The following is an 11,267-nucleotide window of genomic DNA, read 5'->3' as shown; positions in this document are numbered from 1 at the left end:
GAATCTTGGTGAATCTGTCTATTGGGATTGTGGCTCATTACAGGGATTCATAACTTTGTACATAAAACTATACAACCACAGTTTGAACTGCAACACAATTACAGGAGTAGAGAGATGAATATCAAACAGTTGATTGAACATTTTCTCTACCTTCAGAGATAAAGGTGAAGGAGAGAGAGCGAGAGAGGAAGGAAGAGATACGGAAATAGAGCGAGGGAGAGAGGTGCAGTAAGAAGAGAGAAAAACTGGGCCCAATTGCGTCTTAATCAGCTGAAAATTGGTTGAGACGGAGTATTTTCCCCTAATGGGGATCTAATTTCCCATGATGGAAATGCAGAGAAACCCTATCAGCTTACATTAGACTCTCACAGTGTGCACGCACACACGCACACACACAAAGCATTGGGGTGAGAAGAGCCACTATGAATTGTCAACAATGTCCCGGTTGAGTGCAAGTACCCTATGGCAGTCCAGTAAGACCCACTCAGACAGTGTGGTCCAGGAGTGGGATGGATACAGAATGACAATCAATGTAAAGCATCAGGGAGGCCTGTCCCTTTTCTGATATGTTATGAAAATAATCAGAATAACCCATGGCTGACTTTGTCATGAATAATATATACAGAAAAAACACAGCGCCACCCAGTAAGGGAGAAGGGAGAGTAGAGTACTATACAATGCATTCGGAAAGTATTCAGACGCCTTGACTTGTTCCACATTTTGTTATGTTAAATCCTTATTCTAAAATCGATTAAATAAATGTTTTGGCTCATCAATCTACACACAATACCACATAAGAATCTTTGCAAAAGTATTAATCATAAAAAACAGAAATACCATATTTACACAAGTATTCAGACCCTTTGCTATGGAACTCGAAATTGAGCTCAGGTGCATCCTGTTTCCATTGATCATGCTTCAGATGTTCCTACAACTTAATTGGAGTCCACCTGTGGTAAATTCAATTGATAAGACATGATTTGGAAAGACACACACCTATCAATATAAGATCCCACAGGTGACAGAGCATGTTGGAGCAAAAACCAAGCCATGAGGTTGAAGGAATTATCCGTAGAGCTCCGAGACAGGATCGGATCTGGGGAAGGGTAACAAAAAAATGTTTTCTGAAGGTCCCCATGAACACAGTGGCCTCCATCATTCTGAAATGGAAGAAGTTTGGAACCAACAAGACTCTTCCTAGAGCGGGCCGCCCGCCCGCCCTTACCGAGCTATCGGGGGGGAAGGGCCTTGGTCAGGGAGGTGACCAAGAACCCAATGGTCACTCTGACAGAGCTCTAGAGCTCCTCTGTGGAGATGGGAGAACCTTCCAGAAGGACAACAATCTCTGCAGCACTCCACCAATCAAACCTTTATGGTAGAGTGGCCAGATGGAAGCCACTCCTCAGTAAAAGGCACATGACAGCCCGCTTGGAGTCTGCCAAAAGCCACCTAAAGGACTCTCAGACCAAGAGAAACAAGATTCTCTGGTCTGATGAAACCAAGATTGAACTCTTTGGCCTGACTGCCAAGCCTCACATCTGGAGGAAACCCGGCACCAACCCAACGGTGAAGCATGGTGGTGGCAGCATTATGCTGTGGGGATGTTTTTCAGCGGCAGGGACTGGGAGACTGGTCAGGATTGAGGGGAAGATGAACGGAGAAAAGTACAGAGAGATCCTTGATGAAAACCTGCTCCAGAGCACTCAGGACCTCAGACTGGGGCAAAGGTTCACCTTCCAACAAGTTAATGACCCTAAGCACACAGCCAAGACAGCGCAGGAGTGGCTTTGGGATGTCTCTGAATGTCCTTGAGTGGCCCAGCCAGAGCCCGGACTTGAAACCCATCAAACATCTCTGGAGAGATCTGAAAAAAGCTGTTGAGCGACGCTCCCCATCCAACCTGACAGAGCTTGAGAGGATCTGCAGAGAAGAATGGGGGAAACTCCCCAAATACAGGTGTGCCAAGCTTGTAGTGTAATTCTCAAGAAGACTGTAATCGCTGCCAAAGGTGCTTCAACAAAGTACTAAGGGTCTGAATACTTATGGAGATGTGATATTTCTGTTTTTTTCTTTTTAATAAATGTGCAAGCATTTCTAAAAGCCTATTTTGCTTTGTCATTATGGCGTATTGTGTAGATTGATGAGGGGGGAAAAACTATTGAATACATTTTAGAATAAGGCTGTAACAAAATGTGGAAAAAGTCAAGGGGTCTGAATACTTTCCGAATGCACTGTACAACGAACATTTAACATTATAACATTTGGCAGTGTTTTATGAAATACATTCTCTAAAAATGTGAACCACCTCAGGGCATAGTGGGATGGAAATGATACTCTGGAATATTACCTCCATTTGTCAACTAGATTTACATTAGATCCAATTTCCATCAATAAGATGAAATTGAATTGAGGTTCCGTTTGAATGGACATAATGATTCATATTTGCTGCTCTCATAACACTGGAATGGCTTGTCTATAGTAAAAAGCAAGTAGTGGAAAAGATGCCTTTTGGGTGGTCAGAAAAGGTCAGACAAACTCATTTTTAATCAAAACGAACGTTTCAGTTGGTGTGTTACCTTCCTACATGGCTGGTTATGTCTTCAAAATGCCATATGCACAATTGAAATGTAAAAGTAATTTCCTATTGAGCCGACATAGGGTAACGTGAGCTTACTAGCCCACTGGGTTAACAATTCTCACAGAAACCACTTTATGTCACTAATTTTTTTTCAACACTTTCCCTGTCTGCCACTGCTCTTGCTCAGCTAAAAATGTAATCTGTCTCATCTAAAAAAAAAAAAATTCACTCCACTAAATGATTCTGAGGTAAGTTGAACTGATATTTCCTAACTTAGAAAAGTTACTTACATGTATATATACAGTACCAGTCAAAAGTTCGTACACACTTACTCATTCAAGGGTTTTTCTTTATTTGTACTATTTTCTACATTGTAGAATAATAGTGAAGACATCAAAACTATGAACTAACACATATAGAATCATGTAGTAACCAAAAAGTGTTAAACAAATCAAAATATATTTTTGATTTTAGATTCTTCAAAGTATCCACCTTTTGCATTGATGACAGCTTTGCACACTCTTGGAATTCTCTCACCAAGCTTCACCTGGAATGCTTTTCCACCGGTCTTGAAGGAGTTCCCACATATGCTGAGCACTTGTTGGTTGCTTTTCCTTCACTCTGCAGTCCAACTCATCCCAAACCATCTCAATTGGGTTAAGCTCAGGTGATTGTGGAGGCCGGGTCATCTGATGCAGCACTCCATCACTCTCCTTTTTGGTCAAATAGCCCTTACACAGCCTGGAGAGGTGTGTTGGGTCATTGTCATGTGGAGAAAAAAAATGATAGTCCCACTAAGCGCAAATCAGATGGGATAGCGTATCACTGCAGAATGCTGTGGTAGCCATGCTGGTTAAGTGTGCCTTGAATTCTAAATAAATCACGGACAGTGTCACCAGCATGAATTCCAGGTGACTACCTCATGAAGCTGGTTAAGAGAATGCCAAGAGTGTGCAAAACTGTCATCAAGGCAAAGGGTGGCTACTTTGAAGAATCTCAAATATACAGTGGGGGGAAAAAGTATTTGATCCCCTGCTGATTTTGTACGTTCGCCCACTGATAAAGAAAGAATCAGTCTATAATTTTAATGGTAGGTTAATTTGAACAGTGAGAGACAGAATAACAACAAAAATATCCAGAAAAACGCATGTCAAAAGTGTTATAAATTGATTTGCATAGAATAAACATAAAAACAAGAAAAACACGACAGCCAAACAGTACTGTCAGGTACATGAAACACTGAACAGAAAATAACCACCCACTAACACAATGAGGAAAAAAAACCTACTTAAATATAGTCTCTAATCAGAGGCAACGAGATACAGCTGCCTCCAATTAGAGACCAAACCCAAACACTTCCAACCTAGACATAGACAACCTAGAATAAACATAGAAATAGACTAACATAGAACATAACCCAAAAAACCCAAAACACAGAAAACAAACACCCCCTGCCACGCCCTGACCAAACTACAATAACAAATAACCCCTTTTACTGGTCAGGACGTGACACAGTGTCTGGTGGAAAGCAGACTGAACCAGGTTTCCCTCTAGGATTTTGCCTGTGCTTAGCTCCATTCCGTTTATTTTTTATCCTGAAAAACTCACAAGTCCTTAACGATTACAAGCATACCCATAACATGATGCAGCCACCACTATGCTTGAACATTTGCAAAGTGGTACATGGCAATGTGTTGTATTGGACTTTCCCCAAACCTAACCATTTGTATTCAGGACAAAAAGTGAATTGCTTTGCCACATTATTTTCTGTATTACTTTAGTGCCTTGTTGCAAACAGGATACATTAAACTCTGTAACAGTTTTAAAGTCACCATTGGCCTCATGGTCAAATCCTTGAGTGGTTTCCTTCCTCTTTGACAACTGAGTTTGGAAGGACACCTGTATCTTTGTAATGACATCCAAAGTGTAATTAATAATATTCAATGACTGGTTTTTCTCATCTACCAATATGTGCCCTTCGTTGTGAGGCAATGGAAAACCTCCCTGGTCCTTGTGGTTGAATCATTGTTTGAATTGCACTGCTCGACTGAGGGACCTTACAGATAATTGTATGTGTTGGTTACATAGATGAGGTAGTCATAAAATAAATTATGTTAAACATTATTATTGCACACAGAGTGAGTCCATACAATTTATTATGTGACTTGTTAAGCACAATTTTACTCCTTAACCTATATAGGCTTGCCATAACAAAGGGGTTGAATACCTATTGACTCAAGATATTTCAGCTATTTATTTCTTATTAATTTGTATTAAAAAAAAAACATAATTCCACTTTGCCATGATGGGGTATTGTGTAGGCCAGTGACAAAAGATCTACATTTAATCAATTTTCAATTCAGGTTGTAACTCAGCAAAATGTGGAAAAAGCATAACTTAGCTTTTTTTTGTGTCAGCAATTAGACATTTTGCATAAGGGGGGCTAGTTGACCCGAACTACCCTATGCAGCGTTTACCGTGAATGCAGTCTTTGCGAATACGTCAACATTGCCTTTAAATTTCAATCGTGCAATAGCACTGAACTTCCTCAATACGGATAGAATCAAGCCCTAAGGAGTGACATGGCTCATCCAAAGCCCAGTCAACAGTGAGTTATAATCATTATGCACAAGGAAGTTGTTAGTTTAGAAAACCTATTTTGTACCTACCTTGCTATGGTCCCAGAAGCCACAACCACAACTCCTGGATGAATTTGGTGGTTATGGACAGTGCCGGGATTAAATTCATAGCTCCGAAAATTAGGTTTACACTTTAAGTTCCCTATTTAGGGGACTTTAAACTGTTCTGGACCGGTTCTGACCAACCTTTTTGTGTAGGCCAGATTTTTATCCATTCACCAGTAGATCCAATTTAATGTGTGGTTGAAAAAAAGGTAATTTTCTATTTAGCCGACATATGCAGTGTTTACTGTGAATATGCTCTCCGCAATCGCAGAAACATTGCCTTTAAAATGTGCATCGTTGACAAAGCGTGATCGGTTTGAATCCCAGCCTTATAATGAACTCAGAGCAGAGATCCCCACAGGGACTTTACCCTACCTGAGCCACCCTCATTAGGCTCCTTCCCAACACCTCTGCTGTTAACCTGTAAACACTCTTCTACCATCAGGACAGCAACGGTGAGCATCTATAGGTAAGACTCATTGTCCTAAACATTTACACAGTGTCAATTTGACTCTAATCTAGTCCCAAATTCCTTACCATGAGATTTCAAATCTAGATTTTCTGGCTGAAAATTAATGTTTTGTTTCTTGGTTAGATGATAACTAAATAACCATGTACGTTTCCCCAAAGTTGACACAGTTTGTATTTGAATGTGCATGAATGTTATCTCAACTGATGGAAGTGAATTGTGACTACCTACCCTGATGCTCTTAGACGTGTTTAAATGGAAATCCTGCAACAGATTCAAGAAATGGCAACTGTCTCCATGGTCACCAAGAGCTGAGCACCTGCAACAGACACACGCACACAACCCATCAAAATCCCCTGTGTGCCCGCTGTATCTGTGAGCCAATGAGAGAGTGCTAATTAACTTTAGGTGGGGGTGAAAAGATCATCATAGAATCTTACAGCGATGCATAGTTTAGCCTAAAATCTCAGACTTCGTTGACACACCATGGCTTTGTGTTATGTAAGGACAGATGTAATCTTCAAAACTAAAATAGACAACACAGTAGGGGGGAAGCAAGACAATTGTCCAGTGTCTGTGTGCTCGCCCAACAAAGAAGGGAGATCCACATTTAGACTCCTCATCAACAGCAGCTGGATAACCTTTTCTTTTTTGTCAAAGGCACATCATCAATTCTTTGAAAATTAAATGTTTCCATATTTCTTATGAGATGAATAGTAGTCACTTAGTTTCCTCTTATTTTTCAGAGTATAAACGCATGGACAATGGATCTGATATACATATACAGTGCATTGGGAAAGTATTCACACCCCTTGATTTTCTCCACAGTTTGTTACGTTACAGCCTTATTCTAAAATTGATTAAATAAATGTTTTTCCTCATCAATCTACACACAATACCCATAATGACAAAGTGAAAACAGGTTCTTAGACATTTTAGAAAATGTATAAAAAAAAAACATACATTTACACACAGTTGAAGTCAGAAGTGTACATACACTTAGGTTGGAGCCATTAAAACTCGTTTTTCAACCACTCCACCAATTTCTTGTTAACAAACTATAGTTTTGGCAAGTCGGTTAGGACATCTACTTTGTGCATGACACAAGTCATTTTTCCAACAATTGTTTACAGACAGATTAATTCACTTATAATTCACTGTATCACAATTCCAGTGGGTCAGAAGTTTACATACACTAAGTTGACTGTGCCTTTAAACAGCTTGGAAAATTCCAGAAAATGATGTAATGGCTTTAGAATGCTGCTGATAGGCTAATTGACATCATCTGAGTTAATTTATTTTAATTTTTCTATATATATATATTTTTTTCACCTTTATTTAACCAGGTAGGCAAGTTGAGAACAAGTTCTCATTTACAATTGCGACCTGGCCAAGATATAGCAAAGCAGTTCGACACATACAACAACACAGACTTACACATAGAGTAAAACAAACATACAGTCAATAATACAGTAGAAAAATAAGTCTATATACAATGTGAACAAATGAGGTGAGATAAGGGAGGTAAAGGCAAAAAAGGCCATGGTGGCAAAGTAAATACAATATAGCAAGTAAAACACTGGAATGGTAGATTTGTAGTGGAAGAAAGTGCAAAGTAGAAATAGAAATAATGGGAATAATGGTGTGCAAAGGAACACAATAAATAAATAAATAAATAAATACAGTAGGCGAAGAGGTAGTTGTTTGGGCTAAATTATAGATGGGCTATGTACAGGTGCAGTGATCTGTAAGCTGCTCTGACAGCTGGTGCTTAAAACTAGTGAGGGAGATAAGTGTTTCCAGTTTCAGAGATTTTTGTAGTTCGTTCCAGTCATTGGCAGCGGAGAACTGGAAGGAGAGATGGCCAAAGGAGGAATTGGCTTTGGGGTTGACCAGGGAGATATACATACTGGAGCGCGTGCTACAGGTGGGTGCTGCTATGGTGACCAGTGAGCGGAGATAAGGGGGGACTTTACCCAGCAGGGTCTTGTAGATGACCTGGAGCCAGTGGGTTTGGCGACGATTATGAAGCGAGGGCCAGCCAACGAGAGCATACAGGTCGCAGTGGTGGGTAGTATATGGGGCTTTGGTGACAAAACGGATGGCACTGTGATAGACTGCATCCAGTTTATTGAGTAGGGTATTGGAGGCTATTTTGTAAATGACATCGCCAAAGTCGAGGATCGGTAGGATGGTCAGTTTTACGAGGGTATGTTTGGCAGCATGAGTGAAGGATGCTTTGTTGCGAAATAGGAAGCCAATTCTAGATTTAACTTTGGATTGGAGATGTTTGATGTGAGTCTGGAAGGAGAGTTTACAGTCTAACCAGACACCTAGGTATTTATAGTTGTCCACATATTCTAAGTCAGAACCGTCCAGAGTAGTGATGCTGGACGGGCGGGCAGGTGCAGGTAGCGATCGGATGAAGAGCATGCATTTAGTTTTACTTGTATTTAAGAGCAGTTGGAGGCCACGGAAGGAGAGTTGTATGGCATTGAAGCTCGTCTGGAGGGTTATTAACACAGTGTCCAAAGAAGGGCCAGAAGTATACAGAATGGTGTAATCTGCGTAGAGGTGGATCAGAGACTCACCAGCAGCAAGAGCGACATCATTGATGTATACAATTGTACCTGTGGATGTATTTCAAGGCCGACCTTCAAACTCTGTGTCTCTGCTTGACATCATGGGAAAATCTAAAGAAATCAGCCAAGACCTCAGAAAAAAAATTGTAGACCTCCACAAGTTTGGTTCGTCCTTGGGAGCAATTTCCAAATGCCTGAAGGTACCACGTTCATCTGTACAAACAATAGTACGCAAGTATAAACACCATGGGACCACGCAACCGTCACACCGCTCAGGAAGGAGACGCATTCTGTCTCTTAGAGATGAATGTACTTTGGTGCGAAAAGTGCATATCAATCCCAGAACAACAGCAAAGGACCTTGTGAAGATGCTGGAGGAAACAGGTTTGACCCAGGGAAAACAATTTAAAGGCAATGCTACCAAATACTAATTGAGTGTATGTAAACTTCTGACCCACTGGGAATGTGATGAAAGAAATAAAAGCTGAAATAAATCATTCTCTCTACTATTATTCTGATATTTCACATTCTTAAAATAAAGTGGTGATCCTAACTGACCTAGGACAGGGAATTTTTACTCAGATTAAATGTCAGGAATTGTGAAAAACTGAGTTTAAATGTATTTGGCTAAGGTGTATGTAAACTTCCGACTTCAACTGTAAGTATTCAGACCCTTTGCTTTGAGACTTGAAATTAAGCTCAGGTGCATCCTGTTTCCATTGATCATCCTTGAGATGTTTGTACAACTTCATTGGAGTCCACCTGTGGTAAATTCAATTGATTGGACATGATTTGGAAGGCCTTTCTATATAAGGTCCCACAGTTGACAGTGTATGGCAAAGAAAAAACAAAACCATGAGGGCGAAGGAATTGTCTGTAGAGCTCAGAGAGACAGGATTGTGTCAAGGCACAGATCTGGGGAAGGGTACCAAAACATTTCTGCACCATTGAAGGTCCCCAGAACACAGTGGCCTCCATCATTCTTATATGAAAGAAGTTTGGAACCACCAAGACTCTTCCTAGAGCTGCCACCCAGCCAAACTGAACAATCAGGGGAGAAGGGCCTTGGTCAGGGAGGTGACCAAGAACCCAATGGTCACTCTGACAGAGCTCTAGAGTTCCTCTGTGGAGATGGGAGAACCTTCCAGAAGGACAACCATCTCTGCAGTACTCCACCAATCAGGCCTTTATGGTAGAGTGGCCAGACGGAAGCCACTCCTCAGTAAAAGGCACATGACAGCCCGCTTGGAGTTTGCCAAAAGGCACCTAAAGGAGTCAGACCATGAGAAACAAGTGTATCTGGTCTGATGAAACCAAGATTGAACTTTGTCCTGAATGCATCTAACAGGTCTGAAGATTTTCCGAATGCACTGTATATTTGTCTTTCTATAATCTTGCATTGTAAAACATTGTCTGTTAGAGTATTACCAGTCCAACAGCATCTGTCTGGTCTAGCATGATAATAGGGAAAGCTCTTAGATCAGGTACGGAGGAACATTACATGACCCTGACCGGTTATCCAAGTTTGGCTGTACTTCTGGTTTTCCTACACAGCATCTAATAGTAGAACCACCTCTATAAACCGGGAGAAACCTGTGCTTTTTGGTATAATGCCACAGGAGTTGAAGGGCTGCCAGACGAGAATGCCCCAGAATATCCAGCTCATTCTCATCCGGAGCGGATAAAAGAGGTTATTCCAGGACAGACAGAGGCATTAGTTTTACCATTTCACTTTACAATAGTTACAGGTCATGGTTGTGACGCGTGGCTGCTCTCCCTGTCCACCCCTCCCCTCGGAGGGCACGTTCAAAGTTTTGCCATGGATTAATGGTTAACCGCGTCAAAGGTCAAATCCATTTCCAGAGCCTCAATCCAAGTCTTCCCTGAAGATGCCTGAGTCAGCAGTATTTCTGACAGGGCTGTGGCTGGCGCTGTCAGGAGCCCCAAGCGCTGCAAGTCTTCTCTTCGCTGGCTGGGTGGAATAATTCACACTCTGCTAGAAAACAAATCTGATCTGTGAACATACTATGGGTTAGACGAAGCAGAGCAGAAATATCTGGCTGCTCTGTGTGCTCTGGTTATTAAACAGGCATCAGCATGCCGTGGGACCTTCCTGATTGATCAAGGCATTGACTTAGACATTTTGGGGGAGGAAGTGAAAGAGGTGGGGCTCAGATGGATGGGCAGATCAGACTGTAAGCACAAGAACACAGTCATCACAAACACATTGACTGCCCACTGTAACTGATGGGGTGGGAAGAAACACCCTGCTGTCCAAATCTGTATGATCCAATAATGAAGGGTAATTATCAGATGCGATTTTTCAATTACACATTTAGCCTGATTTTCCAATGTAAACACTGGACTGAATCCAATTTGAGAGCTAATCAAGGATTGTGAATTGTGGAATAACTCGTGAGTCATTAACACCTCATTGTTCTGTTATCGTGACCTTCTTTTATTAGCCCATGTTCAAGGTTTCCTCGTTGATTGGCTGGAGGTTGGACATTAATGGAGGTTGGACAGCTATTACAATGAGCCTGTCCTCCTATAGCTCCTCCCACCAGCCTCCTCTGTTCTACATGGAACAAAAGAGTTGTACCCAAAACTAAAAAGGCTTCTTTAAAGGGTTCTCCTATGTGGAGAGCTGAAGAAGTCTTTTAGGTACTAGATAGCTCCTTTTTTTCTAAGAGTGTAGAAATGAATGTGTAGATTCATGATTGAATAGGGCTCTTAGTGAGTAGAGCTGACTAAGCAAACCCAAACAGATATGTAGGAATAATGTAATAACATACATGTTGGCACTGCTGTTTCAACGACAAAGTTCTTAGAAGACTGCTGATATTATCCTAAACAAAAACAACATATGACCAAGTGTGATCTTGCTGTACCACTCAGTGCTATAACATGCATTACATTTGATCCCATGAGAACAGGACACCAGCAACATCTGG

This window comes from Salmo salar, chromosome ssa10 (assembly GCF_905237065.1).
Source record: "Salmo salar chromosome ssa10, Ssal_v3.1, whole genome shotgun sequence".
Classification (NCBI taxonomy): domain Eukaryota; kingdom Metazoa; phylum Chordata; class Actinopteri; order Salmoniformes; family Salmonidae; genus Salmo; species Salmo salar.
This window is presented reverse-complemented; position numbering follows the sequence as displayed.